Here is a 16,774-nt window from a genome sequence, read left to right as displayed (position 1 = left end):
AATTAAAAAGCAGATTCGTTTAATGACCTAACATTCTCCTACCTCTGCCCCATGTAGATTGCTTTGGGTATTACTGAAATAAGCCTTAATAGCTCTAAGGAGAAGATGTTTTAACGCCTATGAATATTTTAATATGGTAAAAATGTTTAGTTATATCTTCTACCACTATCAATAAGGTTTTAACTTTTTTTTTTTTTTTTAAGAGAGTGATGAATCCTGATAAAAGGTAGGGAGAATAGTAACAGTGGAACCTTAGCACTTCTAACCAGTCTTTCTTCTCAGTCTTCACTGATTCAAAATAACCTGTTTAGTTCTACCCACTTAGCTGAAATAAAACGCTCCTCACATTCCCCCCTGACCAAGATATTTATACAAATCCAGGAGTAATCTTGTTTTCCTCTACTTCTCTGAGACCAAAAATATGCTGTTCATTCACTCCCTGAAAATATTTTCACAAACAAAAGACTTTAGATTTCATAGCCAACTGAATTAAGGCCAAGGGCCATAAATGAACATTAGAAAGCATTATTAGTCCTACTAAAGTAGATTCTTTCTTCACTAGATACTATCCTATGAAAAATATGTAAATTCTTTATTCTTATTGCATATGAAGAATACATGTTTTACAGAAAGCCCCATCCCTTCTGATATAGTTCAGGATAGTTTTTGCATTTAGTAGATACACACTGAAAACAATTGCAGCCTTCTTTTGGGTCTCTATCCAGTTTTGAAAATAAAAACACCATTTTGTAAGTCCACCAGAGTTCAGATTTTCTGCTCTTTCCTCCCCTGTCAGCCTCTGGTCTTTTGTGAAGCAAGTGAAAGACAGATGAATTAAGAAACAAATCAGACACAGTATCAATTGCCAAAGGAAAAGACAGAAAGACAACATCTTGTCCATCAAAGTGCTTACATCAAGAGTCTTTCTTTTCTCAGATGATGAAAGCACTGGGTACAAGTACAGCCAGAAGATAAATAAGGAGGGGAAAAAAAAACACCAATGGAGTCTCCTAAGAAGCTTCTAACTTACAGAACTTCGTTCTCTGCAATAAATAAATGTCAGTTTGCTGGTGAATGCCCTGAAAATTTCAGAGAAAAAGAAGAAGTAGTCCAACTAAGCATACGGGAGCTATTTTGCATTCTGGTAAGCTATCACAATATTTTCATGACCTAGAGGTAATGGAAATATGCAATGGAACCAGTTAGTTTACATCTTTAATAATAGAAGGACCATAGGCCATAGATTTGTGGACATTGAATGGAGAGGTCTCAATGCAGTCAATACATTCACTGTCAGTTTAATTTGGGCTCTGGTTGACAAGCAGGTTTTACATCTCTTGGCCATAAGTTTGCACACAAGATCTGGTAAAATAAAGTTTATGCCACTCTAATGGTTTCCTTTATAGCCAGGAAGACCTTATTTTTTAGGCTTTGGGGAATTGTTGATAGAATGAAGAAGGTTAGAATTCTGACTAGATCTACTGAACCAATGAGCCATTCATCACCCAGACATGAGAATATTCCCAAATGGAGGAGCAGTAGAGAGAAGCTAGTTTAATGAGCTCTGAGGCATGAATAGAAGTGAAAATGCACTACCAAAAGGTTTGAAGGTAATGTGTGTGTTGATTTTATGAAGCATATTTTGTCATGGATATGAATCATTTTTTCATAATATCACTCCAATGTTATACGATAAAAATGTATTGTAAACCTTTAAGCAAAGATTCACCATCTTTTTGTGCACATTATGGCTTCTTTGGCAGTCTTGTGATCCATTTTCAGAATAATGGTGTGGGATTTTTTTATATTTATAATTGATGAAATGCTATTTTCAGTTAGAGATTAGAGAAAATTAAGATATATATTTGTGTGTGTGTGTGTATGTGTGTGTGTGTATTTTTCCCCACCCAGATTCTCAGCCCTACTCCTCCCTGAAATTTATCCATGGAACCCAAGTTAAGGAGCCCTGCCTTGAAGCAATGCGAATGATTATTACTGTTAATGTAATTATCATTATTAGTAGTAGTAGTAATAAAGGCATTGGATTTTTTGAATTTTATTAAATCTGCCTATGATCAAGCTCTTATGTTACATGCTGTAGTTTATTTCAACTGAAGCATTTATTAATCAATGAATGACTCTAGGGGTACAGATTTTAAAATGAAAATAATTACTACCCTCAAGGTGGTTATATTCTCCTGGAGTGGGTGTAGGGTTAAACACACACAGATAAATAAATGTAGTATTTATACAATTAAATTCAGGCAAAATAATTTTGGAGGTGGGTATAAAACAGTAGTAACTAGGGAGATTAAGAAAAGCCTCATATAATTACTTTAAATGAACCTTACCTGGAGCTAAGGTTTCCATGAGATGGAGGAAAGGAGAGAGAGTAACAGATAAACAGAAAGAGATGAGCATTTTAGCCATGGGGAACAGCCTATGCAGAAGCATGGACCTTGTCATGTAAGAGGAAGAATAAATAGTCTGAGAATTTTCATACTTTCCATGTTTGCAGAATTAGTAAGTACCTGAGCTAGAGCTTGAATCAACTTACATCTACTAACTTCAAGTTGTTTGCTTTCTATGGTGCTCCACCTTCCCCTGCCTCTTTTTAAGATACAGAGAAGCTCCAAAGTTTAATTTAAAACAATGGAATCTTAGTGGAAAGAACATACATAAGACTGAGAGTAAGTACAACTGGGTTCCAGGGGAGCTTTGCAGTTGACTAGCTCTGTCACCTTAAGTTCATCAATCTTCTTTAACTCACAATTTCCTTAACTGTCAAATGAAGGTTTTTATTCCTTTTCTGCCACTTCATGGACTTTATTTTATGATAATCAAAGGAAATGATAAATATCAACCCATTTGAAAAATTTAAAAAATATACAGTTACAAGGTTACCAAGTTATATTATGCTGTACTAACTTATGAAGACCCTATTATCTTTTTTCTCTTTATTTTACTAAAACTTAAAAGCTGGAATTGGGATCAGAAATCTAAAGATGGAAGGGGCTACTTTGCAGAAGAAACTAAAGTATAAGGAGGGAAAATGACTTATCTAAAGTATCCACAGCAGGCAATCAGCAGAATTGGGAATCAGATCCTCTGACCCCAAACCCAACACATCTTTTTCTTTTCTGAGAAAAATCAGGATACATCCTGTAGGAAATGACCAGTTTCTTATTTATAGTTCTACATTAAAAAGAGGATAAAAGGCTGATTTTTCTTGGTGGTCCAAATTGTTTGTTCCCCAATACTACTCCCAATCACTTTGCGTATATGTTGTAGTTAGTAATCTGTATAATATAGAAGTGGTGGGTCGGGGCCCATCCTCAGAATATGTACTGTGTGTCCTGCCTGCTGCCAAGCCAAATGAGGAGGCCTCTTGAACCTATTTCTGGAAGTGCATGGTGAAATATAATGGAGAGCCCTGTTCCCTACTTCAGAGCATGTTCAATTGCATTTATTTTATAACTATTTTCTGTTTGCTTACCACATCATGAAGGAATGAACTCATGATTGACTCCTGAACCAGAACTGGATGTGCACTTAAAAGACACCAAGTAGCCAAAGCTAGCCTTCCCTCTTTCCTGCCTGGTTGCTTTTGAGTGAGGAGGCAAAAACTGCTGTAAGCCTCCAGGTGGGGAGAGAGAGCTAGTGCCAGCAGCATTCTCTTGCAACCCAGGTCAACATGAAGCCATCACCACAAAACTCTGCTGTTGCTAATGTGACTATTTCATCTCATCTCTCCCATTTTTGGTGGAAAAATATTGGAAATGGAATGGACTGAGTTGCGATCTTGTGAGTTTTGAAACACCAAAGGTCCAGGAACTGGAGTCCATAGCAAAAGGTGTGATCTGTTAGACAAGTCAAACCCAGTCTTCTAGCAGAACTCCAGGCAGAGACCAGGACCTAGTCCCATAGTGGATTAACTATGCAGCTGAGATGCTGAGTCCCATAAGTAAAGGATCAACTCTGTTTTTAGACATACTGGATTTGGAAGTGAACCTGGTGGGGCAAGTATTTTGTAGCAACTGCTTCTATTTTAAGTCCATGTTGCTGGGGCAAATCAGGTCTTTGAACGGGGGTATATGTCCCCAACAAGAAACTAAAGATTTCCTTCAGGGGCTGAAATACCTTTCTAATGTCATCAGCTCAAGCCACCATTCTAATGTGTTCTCTCCCAATTTCATTCACCCATGATTTCTGGTTCAGTATCACAAAACCAAATAATATATCAGTTAGCTTTTATAAAGGAATGTTTATTGAAAATTCATAACAATAAACAAAAGTACAAAACATTCCTCCCTCCTACCTAGGGATATATTCTTTTTTATACCATCTCAGTGCCTGGGAGAAATATGCTCAGACTTAAAACAGTTAGTACACTATACTTGCCTCATCAAGTTCACTTGCATATGTGGGCTTGACAAAGGATAGTTGTTTGTAGGACCTGGAAATTTGACTGAGGGGGTCAATTCATTACTGAACTGTATAACTTCTGAGTGCAGGGGCTCCCATTAGTCATTCCCCCATAAAAATCTGTATATATATTGTTTCTTCTAAAGTAGAAGGCAAGCTTCTTGAGGACATGACCAGGAATTTTTACTTTATGTGTCCCCAGTGCCTAGTGCATAGTAGGTGCTAGATGCATTCTTGCTGAATGAACTTGACAGGTTTTAGGAGTACCAAGTTCTATCCAATAGAACACTGGAGAACAGTGTCCAATGGTGGACTGAAGTTCCCAATGACTCTATATGTGAGCCAACAGACAACAGACTGAGTCTTTGCAAAACAAAAGCAATTTCTTTCTCCTCTCTTCTGAAAGGAGAAATTTTGTGAGAGGTAAGAGGTGAGCGATGTACTTGAGGGTTAGGATGTGAAAGCTTCATGAAAAGGTACCAACAGGAGATGGAGAAGACAAAAGACTAGTCAGCTTCCTGTGCTACAGCTACCACTGCTGTTGTGGACACTGAAGTGACCTTGAACTTGCAGGAAAGAAAATGCTGATATGAAAAGGTAAGAGACTGCATCTTCATCTTGGTTACTGAGTACAATAATGGTAAAACATTTTTTCTGGTTCTTTCATTGAGCCTATTTTTCATTCTTTATGATGATGATGATGATGTATCAACCTATTAAGACACGTCTTAGACTAGCTACTCTGTGGGTAGAGTAAGGCCTGGGCCTCTCCTAGGGATACTGAGGTTTGTAATGACAGACTCTGAACTGAATTACAGAATTTCCTGATGGAACAGAGTTTTGACTCACCCTGGGAAGAGACAGAAACACATGGCTAAGCAGATACCAAGGACAGATGGAGAATCTATCACAGAAATGGCAACAGTGATGATGGTCAGTGCTTTATATAGGGACTGATGATAGGTGTTTAGCAGCTGGAGCTTTTGCTTGTTGCTCTGTTTATTAATTAAAAATGTTCAGCTGAGAGGTGATCATCTCTTAAGAAATGTAGAAATAGAGCAAATGGTTTAAAATCTCTCTCAACTCTCACTCTCTGTGCCTATATATGCTTTCATGTGCTTTTCTTTCTACTCTTTTAAACTATTTCTCCACCCTTATTTTGCTTCACATAGAAACCCCCTGATTCTTATAAATGTGGTATGCTGTGGTGTCTATTAGTTGTCTTGAATGAGAGAAAGAGGGAGAGAGGGATTGTGCAAAACAGTAGCTAGAGTGAATATGTGAAATTTCTATAGTTCAAAAATTTAAATCTCTGGATAGATGTTAGGAATCTGTCCTACCCAGGGTCTTAAGAGTTCTATGTGATTTTTAAAATGGATAATTTGCATAATTTTATAAACTTTATAAAAATCTGAATTTAAACTGGACCCAAGCCCTACCCCCCACCCACCCTTTTTGCCCTAAGTTAAACATGTCACTGTTCCTAGCCAGAATCAGGTCATTCTCATGTTGGGGTACTAATAAAGTTCCTCTGACATGGGAAAAGGAGAGAGTAAAGACAGGGTCTAAAACAAGGGGTGGGGAATGTGGGGCCTCCAGGCCACATGTAGCTCTCTAGGTCCTCAATATGGCCCTTTGACTGAATCCAGACTTCATAGAACAAATCTCCTTAATAAAAAGATTTCTTCTGTAAAACTTGGACTGAGTCAAAAGACCACATCCAAGGACCTAGAAGGCCACATGTGGCCTGGAGGCTGCAGGTTCCCACCCCTGGGAGGGAAGGTCTTTTCCAAAGTCAGGCCAGAACATATAAGTATGCTTTAGGAATAGGAGTATGCTTGTAAATTTTTAACAGTTTGCTCTTTAGAAAAAAGTGTTTAAAATGGACAGTACTTTTAAGTTTAATCTGTGTTATTAACATTTTCCCCATCATTTTTTTCAATCTAGATAATCAACAAAACAATAAATCCAAACATGATATGTTGGATTTGCCCATTTCGAGGGTGTCAGTGCTCACCTTGAAAATTTAACAATTGACCTTCATGAACGAGTTTGAGCAAGGGCCAATACACCCCTATTTAGGAAGGATCAGTCTCTCACCTTTCTAATTAGGAGGAGAGGAAGTCCTCCTCAGGCATACTTTAACTTCTGCAGTTATACCTGCTGCTTCCTCTTGCAAGAAATTCTCTTCCTCTTCTACGTTGGCCACGTGTTCTTCAAATTGAACTAGTTTCTCTAAAATAACATTTAGAGTATGTGGGTGTGTCCTTGATAGGAATGAAAAGAAGCAGCCAAGTGGGAGGTTATGGTTGCTCTGGAGACAGTGAAAGAGAGAAAGACAGAAGGAAAACTTCTTCATAAATTGATGGGGTATGAATTAGGGGCTTAGAGAGCCAGAGATTTTTTTTTTTTTATTGAAAAGATACTATTAGACTTCCCTGAAATGAATCTAGACTGTAATGGATTCCTCTGAACAAAGAAAAGCTAAGTACTGGTATTAGGGGGAAAAGATTCTTGATAAGGTTACAATTTCTCTCTAAGCTCCTCTGAGCCACTCAGATGACCTTGAGCAGGTGTCCTTTGCTCATTGTTTTCTCCTGGTAAGTTCAAAACAATACCTACCATGAGGAACAGTGGGGGAGTTAACCAAGGTCATGCCACAGAGACATCTGAAGGGAGGATCTAGAAATAGCTGTGTCTGTTAGAGAGAGCTGGGGCCGTACAAGAACAAGTCTTTAGCTTTCCTGATTAAATACAACTCCAAACCCGAGTCACTGTAACACATGGTAGCTTAAAGGTTGCATTATGCATATATGCACTATTGTTTCATAGGCAATATAAACATTGAAAACTCAGTGAACGTTAAACTTCTTTTAAATAACTTCTTTCTAATTTAACTCTGTGATACCTTTGAGAAGTCCTTAACTAAGATTCATTTTAGTCTTTAGTAGATTCCTCCTAGGAGGTACCTGTAAATCTCACCAGCAATAAGTTATGAATATATATTATTCCCTGTTCCACTTCTCACTCTCTAGACTTAATCACCTCTCCACCAGCAAGCTTCTTACCCTGGAGATGCCCCCACTAGAAGGCCCTCTCTTGTTTTTGAATCCTAGCACGCTGCAAGTGCTTCATAAATATTTGTTGTTGTGGCTGTTCCTAACTCCGATCTGCATTTCATGGGCCATGTTTATTTCACTCCTGGCTAGACTCCTGGTTTTCCTGACTTTACCATGTCCTTGCCAGTAGCCCTACCCCCATGCACATATGTTCCCTCCACTACCAATTTCTAACTCCCTTTCATATGTCTTCCTTATTAGAATATAACCTTATGGAGAGTAGGGACTCTCTCTCTCTCTCTCTCTCTCTCTCTCTCTCTCTCTCTCTCTCTCTCTCTCTCTCTCTCTCTCCCTCCCCCTCTCATCTCTTTCTCCCCTGCCTCTCTCTCTCTCTCTCTACTTCCCTCCCTCTCCATTTTCAAATTTTATAAACAGAGGTTGTTCTCAGCCAGAAAGGTATAAAGAATTGTTTGGGCTTTTGTCATGGTACTAAAGTAAGCATTTGATGTGTAAAAGAATATTTCTTACAAGCCTCAGGCAAAATAATGCTTCAAAATCAGACTTAGGTTAAGAAGACACTATCATGTTCCCTGAAGAACAGCTGAGGAATTGAATATATTATAGTTCATGTAGGTGGCTTTTGGTCAGTTGACATCACAAATGGAGAGTTCCTAGATGATTTCTAAATGATAGTTTAGACATGATTAAAATTTTCTCTATCCACCTTTTCTAAATGATTAAAATTCCTGCAGGTTGAACATGGTCTACATTAAGGATATCTAGAAGCCAAGTTTTTATTCTGGGAGAATCCAAGTCAGAATGTATTTTTTGATGAACTAAAGTAAAACAGTCTTAGTTTTCATATTACTAGTCTCCTCTTACATTGTTTCTTTTAAAGAAGGTATTATTGGCCTGAACCTGCTCCTTGGAGGCAGCAGAGTGGATTAGATTCCTGGATGGCCCTTGAAATTCCTTTTAATTATAGCAGCCATATTTCCAAATAGTATTTTATGTAAAAGGGGATGACATCTTTTAAAATCTCAAATAATCCCCAGACTTTATTAGTAACAGGAGATGATACCAACTTCTGCTTGCAGGTTTTACTTGTAGGTTATATAGTGGATAAAGTACTAAATTTGCAGTCAGGAAGACTGGGCTTCAAGCCCTCCCTCCTCCCAATACTGTGTAAGCATGGACAAGTATCAATCTCTCTGAGTCTCAGTTTCCTCATCTGTAAAACATGTATAATTATAACATCATGAAGCTGTTGTGAAGATTAAATATGAAATGCATAAAGCATTTTGCCACCTTTCAAGCATTATGTAAATTTCACTTAGGATGATAATGATGATATTGGTGACACTGTGCCAAAGGAAACTAGCTAAATACCTTTTTCTGATCTCTGTCACCTGTATTCATCCTATAGCTAAGTATTTTTTTGTAATGCTCTGGATAAGATGTTAATGAGATTAAGATTGCACTTAACTGAATGAACCAGTAATCCTTACTTCTTTTAATTGCCACAGATTTCATTTGGAATCCTAGGTAAATGTCTTATAAATGTATGTCATTGGTTGACCAGATAGGGAATATAGAATATAAAATAATAAAATATAGAATAATATACATATATACATATAGAATATAGAAAAATATAGAATATAGAAGAATAAAAAGCCATTTCCCCTCCCCCTCCCCCTGTTTGAGTAACTATTTAAGACATAGGACCTTCTAATAGTGAGAAGGCTAACACATGACATCTTCCTTTGACTATGCAGATGACTTTTCCCAGATTCATCATGTCCCTTCTGGGCTCACTTAAGTGAGCCTCTTCCCCAAAAGGAAAAAAAAAAAACCAATAGCAACAAAAATATCTTATTCATTGTTATTGGTATTTTCTAGATATTTTCTGTTTCTTTTACAATTTTCGGTGTGCAAATGTAAATTACCGTGAACCCTAAGAACATGACACTTCCCTGAAGTCCTATATCTTATTGTCACATGGGGGTCACCTTGAGTTTTCAGAGGCTTTTCCAAGCAAGTTAAGCTCTAGAAGAATAATATTAAGTTGAAAAGAATCATCACATTGCCCCGGTGACAAATAGCCTAGCCAGGTTTAGGCATATTCATTACCAGAGGGTTGGCTACTAGGGGAGGGAGGGAAGAAGGAAGGGAGGGAGGGAGAGAGACAGAAAGAATGAAAAAGAAGTTATACTTGCTAGCTGAGTGATATATAAATAGATATAGCTATCAATATAGATGTTGTTATAGCTATGCATACATATCAGTTAATCAGACTAATATAATTTAGACTGCTGTGTATATATATATATGTGTGTGTGTGAATATATATATACATACCCACTTATATGTATATATTATATATATGTGCACATATACTTATATATGTATATGTATATATATATATATACAAATCACACATATACTTATATATATGTATATGCATACATAAATGCATATAAGTAGCAACTTGGGACAACTATATATTTTTGGAGAAAAATATTCTAATAGTTTTTGTTTTTATATACTTCCTAAATTTCCCAATATATTCCCTCCCAAACCCAGAAAGCCATCACTCATAATAAAGAACAGGTATATAAAAGAAAAAAGAAGCTAAGCAATCGGAATTATATCCATTCCCTTTGACTCATAGTTCCCAATAGTATCCACATAGTTCAATGATACATGTATTACATTACAAGGATACATACATACATTACATATATGCATATAATGGTGAAGTTGGAAGACTGTCTTCTAAGGCATAGCAGGGTTGTATACTGTATGAGAGGTTATAATCATATCCATGAATTCATGAAACCTTGAAGAATTAAGAATATGAACAAGATAATGTCACATTCACATGATAAGGTATCATGTCAATATCAGATATACTGGGGAATTCTATACTCATTCCAGTGACTCAGTGTCACTGAGTGTGTCAATATCAGTATTAATCTAAACCACTCACTTGCTCCTTTAACTTCATCTGGGGCCTGGTAGGAAAACTATGTCCTTTTGGCCATATTGTATTTAGTCGTTTCTTCCCTGATGCAACTGTGTCATTGATTTTAGTTCCTAACTTTGAGCTTCATTCTGGATTTGAGTAACTTTTGCCCAAGACATCCAGTCTATTGAAGTTGTAGTCATATTTTATGTATTATTCAGAGAAGGTACATGCATACAATAACAAGGGACCAACCAATAATAGAAACACTTGAAGTGCTCTTGAAGATAGTGTAATTCATATCCTTCCAGAACATTCTCTTCATCCACCTAGTGACTTAAAGTTCTTTGGCCAGAGTTTAAAGGGAAAACTTCTTCAAATAGCAGTCTGAACAAAAATTATTTACAAGAAGAGAGTAACAGTTACTAATATGCCCTACCCCACCTAACACCTGTAACAACTAAATAAATATTTCTTAACACACCAGTTCAAATACAGTTGTTTGAGCACTTTTCGTACTGTGAATAGACGATACTAGATACAAGTGAAGTATTGCTGTAGAGCAACATGGAATATTTTGAAATGCCTAACAAAGAGTCACACATAAGCTGAAGGGAAAGGGAGGAAAATGTGGAAACATTTAAAGGAAGGATGTGACTCACGGGAAGATTGCCAATCTGAAAACACAGAGAAATATAGGGAGGAGATGGGAAAGATCTACAGAATAGAGGAAGAAAATGAGTGGTTTGGGGAGCAGATGGTGCTAGATCTCATTCTGGGAGATAAGGACAGTGAAGAACCTGTTTCTTTTTTCCCTTGAAAAAGTTATATAACTTATATTTGTTATTTTTCTATCCCTTTTAAGAGTGGTTTCATTTATAATTCCCTCTCATTCCAGATTGGAATTTTATCAGTTTCCCAGAGACTACTACTGCTGTGATCCTGAAGAAATAACAACTAATATTTATTTAACATTTACTAGGTGTTAGGCACTGTGCTAAGTGCCTTAAAATTATTGTTTCATTTAGTCTTTAAAAACAATGCTTGGAAGTATTATTATCCTCATTTTAAAATGGGGAAACTGAGGCAGACAGAAGGTAAGTGACTTGTACAAGGTCATACAGCTAGTAATTGTCTGAGACCTTATTTGAACTCAGGTCATCCTGACTCCAGGCCCAGCACTCTATCCATGTGTCACTTAGCTGCCCAATAGTGCTGCTTCTCCCTGTGTATGCTGTGTCCCTCCCCCTATCTTGCTTCTTATTTTTTTTAAGATATTGCAGATAAATAGGAGGTCAGTAAGACTGAACCATATTTTAAGGTGAAATACATTTGATAACTCTTCATTATGGAGTTCTTCATGGTATTTTTAGATGTCATGTAATACAACTTAGGAAAATCTCATATTTTTGGCATATCTCTTAGGTCTTCATAGCTAGACTTATCAAGGGGAGAAAATGATACTTCTAAGCAATTTTTAGAGATAATTTGGAGCTTCATGTTTTCATGCAGTATCATTTTAAGCATCCAACATCTAGAAATACCCCGCCCCCTGTCCCAAACCATCCCCATCCTGATAGTCAGTGTCTTTAAGAGTCTGGAAACTTTTGGCAAGGAGAACCACCATCAAACAATGAAACATTTCCTTTTCATGTACGCTGAGCTATGTCAGGGCTTTTAAGATCTTGATGATTCCTCCAAGAGCTGTCCAAATACCCCCATGTTAAAAGTGGAACATTGAAATGAAGTCAAAAATCAATGACAGCAGGGCTTATGCCATCATGAGTTCTGCAATTCCAATATGACAAGTCTTGAGCATGTCCAGATGTATGTGGGGAAGGTTTCATTTAGCCTGCCTAGAATTGAATTTGGAAGCATATAGTAGGAGGCTGCTCATTTAGAGCTTTGCTATATTCACATTGGCCAGACGTGTGGTTTATATTTTCAGAAAAAAATGCAAAGCCATTGTTCTAAATATTATATGAAAGCCTATTCTGTCTTCTCAAAAGCAAATCACAAAATACATATCCCTTTCCTCCGTTTTTGAAAAATAAAACCCTGGTTGCCTTTTCTCTGTCCTTTGAAAATAAATGGAGTCCTAGGGATAAATCTGTAGCCTTGGCTGTTAATAGGTTGATTCAATCTATGCAATAGGACAAGTGAAACAAATCTGGCAGGCATCTAACAAGCAGAGACAGTGTGGTACAACATAAAACTCATGGAGCTGAGAATCATGGAACCTGGATTCTCATATTGGCTGTATCACTGATATACTGAATTACTATGAGTAAGTCACTTAGCCATTCCAGACCTCACTTTCCTTATCTGTACAATGAGAGAATTGGACTAGATGCTATTTTTTCTTTAGGTTTTAACATTCCACGAGTTGAATTCACAATGTGAGAACAATCAGTCTGGCTTTGTATTCACTACCTAGTGGAAGAGATGGGTCAGTCAGTCGGCACTTTATTTTATTAAGCCTTAATCACTGAATGAGCGCTGCCTCAATCAAACTGAGATCTGTTAAAGACCTTAGCTTGAAAAGGACAAGGTGCCCCACTGCATCCTAGAATAGCTCCAGTTTTCTGGATCCATATCTGGCCACTGGACCCAGATGACTTCGGAGGAGAAAGTGAGGCTGGTGACTTTGTACAGCACTCCTTCACTTAAATACAATTTACTTACATGTCATGGCATCACCTCCCTGATGTCATGGTCCTCTTTGAGAACGAAGGACAAACAATAGCAGCAACCACTTATTATGTGTCTACTGTGTGCCACACACTGGGGATACAAAGAAAGGCAAATAAAGTCCCCACTGTCAAGGAGTTCACAGTCTAATAGGGGTAAGAATATACAAACAACTATGTAAAAATAGATACAGAGAGGATCAACTGGAGGTAATCAACAGAGAGAAGGCACTGCAATTAAGGGGAATTGGGAAAGGCTTCTTGTTGAGGGTGGGAAGGAGGGAGTTAAAGACAGAATCCTCCTTCCTTGTCTAATCTTGAAGTACAATGGTTGCTCTTGGGTCTAATCCCAATAATGATAGGCACAGAAGTTTAACCCTGTTTTCATGCTCCAGCGTATGAAAAGACATTGCTCTTTGGTGACCCTTAGATCCAGAGGGCTCATCATCTTGGTGCTGGACTTAGTGTGGACACCCATTTAGCTTTAGTCTCCTGCAGCTTAGACTTGCAAACTCAAGCAACCCCTAGCCTTAGCATCCTCAGCACCAAGGACCTCAAGAGTATATCACCACTCTTGGCAAATAGGTGCAAAAAATAACTTAAAATTCTTTTGGTACTCCCATCTATGCTTGTCTCCTTTCCCTCCTCCCAACTCATCTCGCACACACATGTACACACACCCTTTCTCTAACCCAAGAATGGCTCTGTGTCCTCTGTGGTTGTGGCAATTTTAAACAAAGACTTTCAGGACTTACCCCTTGACAGTCTACTGGGGTAGATACTGGCTCTACCATACTTCTTCTCCCACAACTCGTTTGTTGGGATGAGGGGCAAGGTAGGGTTATGGTGGAAGAGAAGAGGTCATACCCCTGTCACTGTGAATTTTATACACAACTTTGTGAATTAACTCTTTGACAGGGTCCCAAGGTGAATTCTACTACCAGGTCAAATTGAATATCATGAATTATACCAGCACCAAGGGTCAAGAAGAAGGAAAGGGAGTTGCTGTGGAAGAATGTGAAACCTTGAGGACAACAAAATAAAGGTGAAAAGGGACCAGAAGTGCTATGTTCATAATAACTATTTAAGATAGCTTACAAAGAAACAGGCAGTCAGTAGAAAAATGAAGAGTAGATTTGAGAAATAAATGCTACCAGTATTGTACTAGAGAATCCCCTACCCCTTCATGGTCACACACTGATGTGGAGAATGGGAGGAGAGAGGTCTGCCTAGAGACTAAAGAAAGTCAGTTGCAGAGAGGAGAAACCCTAGAGAGTGGAACTGATAAAGATTAAGAATAGGCCTAAAAAAGGCCATTCAGTTTCCCTACAACAGTTTCCCAACTTATCACGCTCTTCCTCTGAAGGAAATTGATCTTTTCCAACTCTGATGCCCTGAAAGAAAAGAGAACAGGCAGTAACCACTGGTGAAGGGCATGACTATACCAGGCCTTCAGAAGGGAAGGGATTTTCAGAAAGGATATCATAGCAAACTCAACTGAATGACTGATTAAAGCAAACAGAAATTGTGAAGAAATGACCAGTCATTCAAAAGGGAGCCATCTCAATGGACAGGTACTCCACCAACAAAAGGTCACTAAATCAATCCTCTAAGGATTTTGAATAAATTAAATTCTCCAATAAGAAGAAAAAGAATAGAAGAATAGATAAGAACACAAAATATAAAACTGAAATATATGCAAGAAGAAAATTTAAAACATATTGACAATGTGAAAACAAAGGAATGAAACAAAAGCTATTATGGTACAGATGACTTGAAAATACCATAAATGGCAACCAAAACCTAAGATAAAACCACACTAAAGATGAAAAAAGTCAAAGAGACCAAGAGAAACCATATTTGATATTTACAGTACAATAATTAATGAAAAAACCAGTATTGAAAAAATATGCACCGTTGGCATAGTGGTTACATTTTAAAAATAAAAACCAACAGAAATACAAAAAGATATTCATCGTAAAAATAAAAATAAACTTAAATATTTCAATCTCATATTTAATAACTCCCCCACCCCTACCATAATGGAAAATCTAGAGCTTAACAAACAAACTAGATTTAACCTCCCTCTGGTGACTTTGATGAAAAATATTAAAAGAATGCACATATCGATCCTCAGCATCCCTCAGAACCTTTGTGGGGAAAATGGTTGTTCTAAAGCCTGAAGGAATCACAAGCAAATGTAGAAAACCAAGCATAATAAATACATCTTTTATTAACCATCACAAAAATTAGTAAGAAACAAAGGACAGTCATCATAAATAGACACCAGGCAATGACATTTTGAGTAATGAAATGAATCAAAGGATGATAGAAATAATAAATAGCCATATTGTGAATAATAACAACAAAAACATACCACAAACTTCTGGGATCCAGTTATAATAGTCCCTAATGGAAAAATATACATCTGTGAAGATTGTTACTAAGCAAATAGAAAATTTAAAAAGCAGTGAACTAAGCATGCATTTAAAAAGACTAGAAAATAAACAAGTGAGCAAATTGCAACGAAGTACAGAAAAAAGAAATCTTGAAAATCAGAGGAGAAACAGAGACAGTTGAAGTCAAAAGTTATAGAACTGATACGACTAAGTTCCAAATTGTTTTCATTTAAAGATGAGCAAATTCAATAAACCTATTAGTTAACCTGATCTAGAGAAGGAAGAGGAAAATCAAATTACTAAATTTAAAAAAAATAGATGAATTCAGAAAGGAAAGAAAAGCATATCAGAATACACAGTTATGTCCCCAGAAAATTGAGAACTGAAAGGAAAATAATGAATATTTCAAAATTTTTAAAAAATGCCTGATCTAACAAAACAAAAATAAGAGCTCTTAACCCCATCTCTGAAAAAAAGAAAGTTGGGTTAGCTGCACATGAATTGCCTAATTAAGAAACACGCATACAGAAGTACACACACATAAAAATCATGTATATAAAAGGGTTCAGATTTCCAGGTCCACTTCTAGAACAGCTGTGAAACAGCTCAGGCTATCAAAGGTATGCATATCCGAAAAGATACCAAGTATTTGAAAGATGTCACATTGAAGAAACAGTGTGTCCCCTTCCATCAATGTAATGGTGGAGTTGGCAGATGTGCCCAGGCCAAGCTATGGGGTTGTACATAAGATCGTTGGCCCAAAAAGAGTGCTTAAGAGCTGCATATGTTTAAAAAATGCAAAGAGGAACACAGAACTGAAGGATTTGGATGTGGAATCTTTTGTAATTGAGCATATCCAAAACATGATGGTGTATTTACAGGGCTCATGGTCAAATCAACACATACACAAGTTCTCCTTGCCCAATTTAGATGATACTTATTGAAAAGCAGTGGATTGTTCCTAAATCAGAAGAGGAGGTTGCTCAAAAGAAAAAGATATCCCAGAAGAGACTGAAGAAACAAAAACTTATGGTAGAGGAGTAAATATAACATTGGAGGACAAATAAAAGTGAAATGAAAGCAAAACAAAAATAAAGTTCTCCAAAAGAGAAACATAGAGAAAGTTATTTAGCAAAATCCTTTTGTGAGCTAATTATAGAAATACTTAAACCACGGAGAGACAAAGAAGAAAAAGATTTCTCATTGGGCCAATCTCACATTTGATTAAAGGTG

This window comes from Notamacropus eugenii, chromosome 7 (assembly GCF_028372415.1).
Source record: "Notamacropus eugenii isolate mMacEug1 chromosome 7, mMacEug1.pri_v2, whole genome shotgun sequence".
Taxonomy (NCBI): Eukaryota; Metazoa; Chordata; class Mammalia; order Diprotodontia; family Macropodidae; genus Notamacropus; species Notamacropus eugenii.
The sequence above is the reverse complement of the archived record's forward strand: the minus strand, read 5'-3'. Positions refer to the sequence as shown.